Raw genomic sequence first — 10,325 nt, 5'->3', positions numbered from 1 at the left:
ATATTTCAGGGCACTATTTCATCTGCGTTTGAAACCAGCGGCCGACTTGTCTTCTGCCATTTCCCGGGCAACTTATCAACTCGCTTAGTACTGTTTTCCTTGCAGTTGCTAGAGATTGATGGGAGCGAAAAGGGGAAAGGAAAGGTTAGCCCTTAATTGCGGCTTGAAAACAGCATTCATTCTGAGAAGCTTTGCAAAGGTTTTCTCTTTCCATTTCCAAGGAGTTTCAGGTCAATACGCAAAGACTGAGCACTCATGGCAAAGTCTGCAGTCCCACGCCCCAAGGCTCAGTATATGATATCTTTTGAAATCAGGCCAAAAGCAACATAAAATCCATCTGGGGGCCACAGCCTGCCCACCGCCTGGCATATAGGATTGCAGCCTTAATGGTTTTTGCCTGTGCAATCATTGTAGGGATGGTGGTACTGGAGATCTCTAACAGAGAGCTTTGCAGATCAAACTACATTTCTCAAGATTCGTTGGAGGACACCATGGTAGCTAAATTGGTAAAAAGCTTATATAAAAGTTTAGATATGCCCAGAGCGGGGCTAAAATGTCTTCTTTCCTCCACTCTTCTCATGTGAACAAAGTGTGTGTGTGTGTGTGTGGTTTTTTTTTTTTTGGGGGGGGAGACAAACCTTTTCTTTTCATTAGGTACATGAAAGAGCCATTCTAGTGGCAGTTGCTACATAGCTGGGTTTCCCAAAATCGGGTCTCCAGTTGTTGTTGGACTACAACTCCCATCATCCCTAGCTAGCAGGACCAGTGGTCAGGGATGATGGCAGTCCAAAAACATCTGGAGACCCGAGTTTGGCAAACCCAGCTATGTAGGAACGTAGTGCGCTGCCTCATGTTGAGTCAGACCATTGCTCCGTCTAGCCCAGGGGTCTGCAAACTTTAAGACAAAAAGAGCCACTTGGACCCGTTTCCGGGGGGGGGGGAAACTGGGAGCCGCAGCGGGCAGGAAGGTGACGTCGGGACGGTGCGTGACTAACACACGCACCGCCCCCATGCGACGTCACAGCCAGTACAGTGCCCGCCACAGTGGGGAGTGTCGGGGCGCACAATGCGCCTCCTCCCCTCGCTAGTATCCACCCCGGAGCTGCGGCAAAGGTGTAAAAGAGCCACATGCGGCTCCGGAGCGGCGGGTTGCAGACCCCTGGTCTAGCCAGAGGCGTACCTAGGGTCTCTTGTGCCTTTGGCAAGGAACTGCATCAGCACCTCCCTGGGGGAAAAACAACATTTCTCCCACGTTTGATCTCGTCTTGGCAGCAGTGGTGCATCACCACAGAATATACGTCTTACATTCCACAGCCTCCAGCATTCTGCCTTGCTATTTCTCTTAGCATTCAGCTCCCAGCTCATGTCTAAACTCGGGAATTTACATAGATAACTGGAGACAGATTTCTGGGGGTGATTTTTTGCACCCCTGGACAGAGGCTGGTTTCCCAACCCCTAGATAAACCTCTGCATCTAGGTCAATATTGTTATTATTTATTAAATTTGTATACCACCCTATGCCCGTCTCAGGGCAGTTCACAAGATAAACCCACAGTATAAAAACACAAAACACATAATTACATAGTGTAGCATTGCCTTCACTGACTGGTAATGGTGCTCCACAGTTTCAGACAGGGTTTCCTCACAGTCCTACCTGGAGATAACAGGGATTGAACCTGTGGCCTTCTCGATCCAAAGCAGATGCTCAACTGCTGAGCCACCTAGCCTCCAAGGAATCATTCACATACAAAGCAAACCCCCTGCACTACAGCTAAACATCACGTGCCCTTTTGCTTCCACGGTAGCCCTGCTCCATTCTCTACCAGGTTTGTGGGAATGTTCAGGGATGCAGGAGAGGATATATTGTTTGATTATAGCCTTTCCAACTTGTGTAAACAAGTTCTACAATTTAGCAGAGTAACATTCCCCCTTTTAAACTCACAGTGGATGTGTTTGCTCAGGCTCGCTAAAGCCTCTATAATAACTGTTCTGGTATTTTCCCCTTATTCCCTCATAAAAGATAAGACACAACACAGTCTTCTATAAAAGTATAAAAAGAGTTTGCTCACTCACATTCTGTTCCAAATCGGATCCCAGAAGGCAGACTTATCTTAGAAAAGTAACATACACCTGGAAACTATCTCATAAGGAGACAGTTCCTTTGTCCTCTCTTGGCTGGAAGCTGGAAGCCAAAAGAGCATCTTTGGCTAAGCAGATGTTGCTTCTTTGACGAAAGTAGTCACAGAGAGAGAGAGATGGCTGCCCTGCCCTGTGCTTTTGTCGTTACCTGCACAGGTGAGGCCACGCCTACCTCTAGTCACATGCAGAAGAAGTCTGTCCCAGCCCAGAAGGAAACAGGAAGTTTACCTGCTGGCTGGACAAACATTCCTCCCCATGGGTAAACATGTTCACTCTAGGAATGTTGTACTTGACTGCTCTTGTGTTTCACATCCCACAAGGTTTATATCAACTGATCATCATTCCCACTAACAGCGAATTCAGGTGTGAGTGCCGACCGGATTGGAGCCAAATTTAGCTCACTGAGAAGCAATAAGTAGGCATTAGCTTATTTGAAGGTCTCTCACAGTTTGCAAAATATCTTTATTTTTTAAAATAAATAAATAAATACATGGGACATACTTTTAACAAAAGCCCAATGAGGACTGAAGATGAGCCACAGAAAGTTGCGGTTCAGTTGGGGGGGGGGGGGAGGGAAACCAGGATGAGATGGAATGGAGTATCCTAGTTGCATCATTGGCTGCCTGGAACCTTAAACTAGAGGAGCTTTTGGGAACAGCTGATGCATTGCAACATTATTCAGTTCTGCTTTCACCTGCTGCTCTTGATGGGGCAACCATTGACTGCTCCTGAAAACAAAGAACACGGTAGCCATCTCAGAGATACAGTGTCCAGATTGAAGTATGAGCCATTTGCTTTGGGGGCCATGGTAGTTAATACAATAACTCCTACCTAATTCGTTTTAAAACATTTGCAAGCCCTATTCAAACTTTTAATAGCAATATAGGAAAGGGAATTTCAGCAGGTGCTTCCTGCTTCTCCTGCATCCACAGGCTGTGAAATTCAGGGGACAGAACTGCAGTTGTGCTTGCTCTTTAAAAACAAAACCAAACACGTATGGGCTGCGTTTTTTTGCACCTTGCTGAGGCCCATCTTAGAGTGTGGGGACGAAAACAACCAGGATGCAAGGCATAAAAGGAGACAGGTGCTGCTTTTGTCTTACAGAGATGTTGCTCTGAAATGCTTTCCCTCCAGATATCCAGGATGCATTTGGTGCAAGTCTGGTGTGCTTTACCTGCCTCTTAAATCTGTTGAGCCGAAACCTGAAAGTGGACAAGGCCTGGAAAACACAGTGGCGAGAAAAGAGGCTTGTTGGGAACCCGAGGGTCCCTGGAGATGGTAAGTCAACCTGGATGCCTCCATCCCTTTTAGATTCAGTGCGAGGCTTGAGCAGGTTTCTCGGGTCTGCCTGATGCTCGAGCGCCAATGCCAGGCGAGAGAGGTCATTGCTGCGCTCACCCAGGCCCCCTTTCCTGCTTCCCTTCCGCGCACACTCAGCTTGACATTACAGATGCTGCTGCTGCTGCTGCTGATAAACCATCACAGAAGCTTATTCAGCTTTGCTTTTTTCCAGGCTGCTCTGCCTGCTTTTCTCTCTCCCTCCCTCCTGATTTCACCAGGAGATACAATAGCTAGAGCTGCAGATTAGGCTCCCTCTCTCTCCTCCCCACCCCTCGCCCCCCCACCCCTCCTCCCGAGACCTCACTGCGCTTTGACGTCACGAGCGCTCCTTTCCCGTTGCCATGGCAGCCCCATTCCCCAAGCCCTCCGCCTGTCTCCTCTGGTAGGTTCCACAATGGTACAGCCAGCATCACGATGCACAATGGTCTCCAGACAGTAAAAGAGGGTGATTCAGCAAGGCGCCGTCCCTCTCGTTTCTTCCTCCTCCTTTCCTCCCCGCGCGTCCCTCCCGGCTTCTCCTCGCTTTGTGCGCCTCCGCCGCTTTGATCCCGGGCATTCCGATTGTTTCGTGCGCCCCCCACCCTCTCCCACGCAACTCCCACCTTGGTCCAGGTCTCCTGGCTGCCACCTGCCCATCAACCTCCCCAGATCTCCCTCCCTCCGACCACCATCACCACCCACCCTCCTTCCCCGTTTGGCTACCCCACCACCACCTATCTACCCACCGATCTTCTCCTGCGCTTTGGGAATGTGGTTTCCAATGACCACCTAAGGTCGCGCGGCGCTAGGGGGAAGAGGTTGCTGCGTTCAAGAGGCTAGTCCGCAGCACGGAACGGTAAGTGATGGGCGCCGGGCTTCTGGGGATGCTGTGTGAAGCTGGGGGGGCGGGAGGTCCGCGCGTTGGGGTGGGCTTAAAACACACACACACACAACAAACAACACGCCGACCTGTCTTTGTGAGGAGGTGGGGTGATGAATATTGATTCGCTGTTTAAAAATAATAAAGGGGAGGGGGAGAAGTGTATGGGGGGGAGGGGAGAGGGAGGGGGGAGGGAAAGGGAGGCAGAGGCAGGTTCATGAAGTAAACTGCTCACCGAGGGAAGGAGGCAGGAGCGGCGGCGCTGGAGCAGCATCTTTCGCCTTGTGTTTGGGTTAGTACTGGCAGGGTTTAGGTGATGGGGAAGGCGCAAAGCAGGCGGGGAGGCTGTTTTTAGCAAGCTGGGGGGATGTAAACATTGCCATCCCCGTGCCATCTGCAAAATAGCGGTGGCTTGTATTCCTGTTGAAAGACTCCATGCCCATACATTAGATCCAGTTGCATGGGGGCTGGGGTGTGTGTGTGTGTGTCACAGAGCTTATGCGTGGGGTTTTATTTAACGGTTCTTCAAAAAGGCACCGCTCCCTGATTCCCCAAGCTCTCACCGCCATCCCCCGTCACAGATGGATGTGGAAAGGAATGAGAAGTAGATGTCTCTTGGAAACTATGTTGATGGGATACGTATGTGGGGTGATGGTTGAGGGACGAAGGTGGGAGTGGAAAATTCCAAGCGTCTTCCCCCCCCCCTTAAGGGAGGGAGAGGAGTGATCCCCCCCCCCCAGGAAGTCATTTCTTAAGCGAAACACCACTGTCTTGCATAACACCCCCCCCCATTCACACGAAGTGGGGAAGATGGTGCGTGTTTACAGACGGTACCATTTAAAGTAGCTTGGCTCTGTGTTGCGAAGGGGACATCCTACAAATTCTTGCAAAGACTGCAGTGAAATCAATGGAGCTTTACAGAAATAGCTTCTGACAGCCCCGGCTCTATTACAATGGAATCTTTGGGTACCGTTTTCCCCCTCCACCTTCTGCAATGCGGGCCCTATTAAAAGATGTGTATAGTTTGCATGTCTTTTGGAGGTCAAAAACATGCAGATCCATCTTTCTGGGGGGTTCTGTTTTTTTGTGCTTCTGCTTTTGTGTGTGTGCGCGTGTCCTCAGCCTTCACTGACTATAGGCTTGTTTACATGGGCGCCTTTTGCTGCATAGCCCTCACAGTTTCTTCAATGCAGTTTTTGCATCCGCTCATCCGGTGACTTTTTCCTGGAGTCTTACGAAAGGCAGATCAAACCTGTAATAGGCAGAGCCAGGTCTCTCTCCTTTTCACCAGTTTTTAAAGGGGGAGGCAAATGAAGGTGACCAGAGGGAAACTGGGGGTGAGATAGAGCTGCGTTTTGTTGGCTGGTATTTTCACTGTTTTGACTGTATTGGCTGCTTCTGGGTGCTGCTTGCCTCATGCAAGGCCAGTAAAGATGGGGGTGTGTTGAGGAGACTGCCCTGCTTCTGACGGGGAAGGGAGATAGGCAGTGATTGTGTGTTGAGCCCTGCCACATGCAAACAGGCTCGGTTTGAACAACATGAGGACAGAAAAGCAAAGGATCTTTGGGAAAGGGGCATTGGGAGGAAAAACGGTTACTGGCAGTGTGCTTGAATTTGGCAGCTTCCCTGGTGTTTAATTCCTCTCTCTGCCCGTCCCCCATCCCCAGTGTAGCATCCATAAGGCTGCTGGGTCCAAAATTCAAAACAAAGGAATGCTAGGGAGAACCAATGATGTGAAACAGGGGCTGCCCCCTTAGGGTAAGATATGCCAATAGAGCATCTGACAAGCCTGAATTATACTGGCTCATTTCCTGGCTCCCCCTCCCCCCCCCACATTATTATTAAACAAATGGCAGAAGTGGTGTGATCTGAGCTATTAAATCAGGAACCTGCCCCCTTCCCCCCCCTCTCTCTCCCAGATGGACTTCTGCCTTGCTGCTTCTGAGCATATATTGTTTTGCAAATGCCCTGTATTATTGTTGTTGTTGTGGCTTGTGGGAGAGGGGTTTGGCAATGCCGGAATAATTTGGGAAAGGGCGAGGAGCGTTCAAGGTAGAAACGTTTGCTGACTATTAGAGAGGGGGGGGAAAAAAAAGCAAAACCCGGTCCTCTTGTTGTTTGAGAGATGTGTGTGTGTCTACGTGCCTGCTTGCTGGGAGAGGCTGTTTATGAGTGGCTCCCAGAAGGGATGAGTGTGTGTGTTTTGCTGGCATATCTGTAGCCATTATTTAATGGCTTCCTAGCACAGAGGTCAATCACCGAGGAAAAAAATGTTGCTAAAGACACTGCAAACTCACACTCTTATTCTTGCAGACAGAATGGGAGAAATCTGAGGACACACTGAGCTTTCATTGGGGAACATTGAAAGGCCTTATATGTGGGGTTTTGGGGGCATGTTTTTGTTTTCTATTTGCTGAAAGATCCTTATCCCCTTCAGAGAATTCTGGGGGTGCTATGGGACTCAGAGGGCATCAGTCGGTTGAATCTCCTGCATAGAAAAGAGAGACAAAAATGGAAGAGCACAGATGGAAACAGGCTGATGTAGCATCTTGGGCAGTGTGTCAGGGCTCGGCCAAGGAGATTGTTGGTGTCCAAGTCTCCATTTGCTGCCTGACTTTGGACCAGTCAATATTGCAGCCTAATTCCTTCCCATGAAGTTGTGGGGATAAGCGAGTTGAAGAAAGGCTGGGATTTAAATTGAAATTATTGTTATTGTTATTATTATTATTATTATTTATTTAAGGAACATCCTGAAAAGTCACAGCTGCTAGGATCCTGATATCGCCCATGTTTCCTGCCTAGGTAGGAGGGCCAGTTGCTCAGCAGCAGAATGCATAAGATCCTAGAGAGAGTCTCCATTGAAAGCAGCATTTCCCAAACTTGGGACTCCACCTGTTTTTCGTACCACAGTTCCCATCATCCGTGAGTGCTGCTTCTGCTAGCTAGGGATGATGGGAGTTATAGTCCAAAAAACAGCTGGTGATCCAAGTTTGGGAAACACTCATTAAAGGATCCCATGGCTTGGAAATAGCAGAAGTCCCAGAGAGCTGCTCTCAGTTTGATCAGACAATATTGGAGCTAGGCCATTAGTTCCCAAACTTCTTTAGTAGGTTGTGCAAACTGCTGTCAATAATAATAATAATAATAATAATAATATATTATTTGTTCCCCGCCCATCTGGCTGGGCTTCCCCAGCCACTCTGGGCAGCTTCCAACAAAATATTAAAATACAGTAATGTATCAAACACTAAAAGCTTCCCTAAACAGGGCTGACTTCAGATGACTTCTAAAAGTCTGGTAGTTGTTGTTCTCTTTGACATCTGGTGGGAGGGGATTCCACAGGGCGGGTGCCACTAGAAAGAAGGCCCTCTGCCTGGTTCCCTGTAACTTGGCTTCTCGCAGTGAAGAACTGCCAGAAGGCCCTTGGCACTGGACCTCAGTGGCTGGGTAGAACAATGGAGGTGGAGACGCTCCTTCAGATATACTGGACCAAGTTTAGGGCTTTAAAGTTCAGCACCGAAACTTTGAATTGTGCTCGGAAATGTACATTAATGCTTTTTATAGGGAGAGCATTCCACAGGGAGGGCGCCACTTCTGAGAAGGCCTCACTGAGGTAGATGGACCAATATCTGGGATCTATAGAAGGCGGCTCCTGACATATATATGTGCAGAGCCATCCTATCCATGTTAAATGGAAGTACAGTATAACTCTGTGCATTTGTATAAGTGTGCCCTGCAGCGTTCCAGTGTGGTTTAGTCTCAGGCAAGTGTTCTTATACTTGTAGCCTAAGCTTGCAATTTGAAATATACTTACAAGGGGATAAGCTCCATTTTTCAAAACAGTTTTATTGAAGCTTAACATATTGAGCACTAAGCTCCATTTGAGCACAGTGGGACTTACTTCTGAGTAAACATGCACAAGATTGCACTGCTATTCAACGATCAGGTAGAAAGAACAAATAACCACTCTTCTGAGATGACCACAGTGCCTAAATCAGGGTTTTAGCATCCTGCCCTGCCTGTGTTGGTTATTTTTGGGGAAAACAAAACACCTCTACAGCTGCTCTAAATTGGCTAACATATGTGGTGTAATCCATCTAAATAAAAAGGTAAAGGTAAAGGTACCCCTGCCCGTACGGGACAGTCTTGACAGACTCTAGGGTTGTGCACTCATCTCACTCTAGAGGCCAGGAGCCAGCGCTGTCCGCAGACACTTCCGGGTCACGTGGCCAGCGTGACAAGCTGCATCTGGCAAGCCAGCGCAGCACACGGAACGCCGTTTACCTTCCCACTAGTAAGAGGTCCCTATTTATCTACTTGCACCCGGGGGTGCTTTTGAACTGCTAGGTTGGCAGGCGCTGGGACCGAGCGACGGGAGCGCATCCCGCCGCGGGGATTCGAACCGCCGACCTTTCGATCGGCAAGTCCTAGGTGCTGAGGCTTTAACCCACAGCGCCACCCGGGTCCCTATCCATCTAAATACTCTCTCTTATTTCTAAAACTTTTGTTAACTGCTTGGGGAAATGGAAATTAAAATTTACAACATTGAATGTACTTGTAGCATTACAAAATTAATAGAAGGCTTGGAATGGATGTTTCGGTATCTTTGTGTGTGTTCTGATTTCTTGAGTTACTGTGCAGGGTGGGGCAATGGGCAGGAAGGAAAGTTAAGCTCCTTCAATAAACCAGAATAAGAAACATTTGCAAATGGGTTCCCAGGCAGCCTCTTATCCAGGTACTGTCCAGCCTGTGGCCTGCTTAGCTTTAGCAACTTAACAGCAGCACAAACCTTTTCTTCGCATCCTCTTGGCATCTTCTTAACAGTAATTGCCATCAAGTTCCTCTCTTCTCCCCATATTCAGCATTCTTGCAGGCATGTTCACTTAAAAAAGCCTTGCAAAGTGGCTAGGGTTTCATACTAATCAGAAACAAGGCCGCCTTTGCTGCAAAGACGACTTCTTTTTTTGCTTACTTTAGCACCATTTGTAGAGAGAGGGAGGCTTCTGGGAGGAAATATTCTTTTAGAGGTATATAAACCGCTGTAATGAGGAAACAGTGCTTAACAGTAGCCAAGAAAGCCAAGCAAAAAGCCCTCGAGCACAAGACTTCTGTAGCCTGAAATATCCAAGGCTGCTTTTGCAGCCTCTTCCAAAAAATTGAGCAGGAACAAATGGCACAGAGGTGGGGAGCTGATCTTAGTAATATGCTGAATCCTATTTTTTTGCTCCGCTCTTGTAAATTTAGATGGGTCTTAAGCCAAGGCTGCCATTTAGTTTTGCAGAAGAAGGATATTCGCAGAACCAAGCAATCACTTCTGCTTTGCATTTTTTGTAGCATGTTAGATCAGGGGTTCTTAACCTGTTGTTCATGGATGGAAGTCCATGCATAGGCTCCTGGGGTCCATGAACCCAAGAAAACATAAAATATTATTCTAATGCGGGAAATTAAATTGTATGCGGCATTTTGCGTGGATGTGTTTATGTGCATTTTTATGTGGGGAGGAGGGGGTCCTTAGGTTTTATAAGTTTCCCAAAGTAGGCTTTTTGAACAGTCAAAAGCCACTGTTCTTTGAACTGCTCTCTATCAGTTGATTTCTGGGTACATTGCATATATGATCTTTGTAATCCTTTTTTTGTAAATAATTTTTGTTTTTTTTCCAAAAATATAAACATACAACAAAAACCAATTCAGAATTCAAATATCGAGATTATTTTGAATCTCCTGACTCCCCCCCCATCTGTTCCATGGACCATATTAATAATATTTTTGACTGCATATCAATACTTTTCCAATTTTTGTCTTTCTAAATTATCTGTACATTCCATTAGTGTGGTTAAAATCCTGCCAATGTTTCAACTTGCTTACAATAGTCTCGTATATAAATTATAAACCTTTCCCATTCTTTTTTAAAGTTCTTTTCTTCTTGATTTCTGAGCTTCCCAGTTAATTTTGCCATTTTGGCATAGTCCACCAACTTGGTTTGACA

At 47.4% G+C, this 10,325-nt stretch overlaps 1 protein-coding gene across 8 annotated transcripts in view; it reads left to right on the top strand.

Annotated features, from left to right (window-relative positions):
- Positions 1-3,839: 3,839 nt before the first annotated feature.
- MAPK10 (mitogen-activated protein kinase 10) overlaps positions 3,840-10,325 on the top strand; it is a 238,741-nt gene continuing 232,255 nt past the window's right edge. For 3 of the 8 annotated variants that reach the window (XM_083398499.1, XM_083398495.1, XM_083398502.1), the window contains exon 1: positions 4,533-4,631. The gene's annotated coding sequence lies outside the window, so the exon portion shown is untranslated. Of the gene's footprint in view, positions 4,316-4,520; positions 4,632-10,325 lie in introns of those variants that run through there. The other 5 variants (XM_083398497.1, XM_083398496.1, XM_083398503.1 and 2 more) reach the window with 4 other exon arrangements.

Source organism: Podarcis tiliguerta, assembly GCF_965153285.1.
Source record: "Podarcis tiliguerta genome assembly, chromosome: 9".
NCBI lineage: Eukaryota > Metazoa > Chordata > Lepidosauria > Squamata > Lacertidae > Podarcis > Podarcis tiliguerta.
The sequence above is the reverse complement of the archived record's forward strand: the minus strand, read 5'-3'. Positions and strand labels throughout refer to the sequence as shown.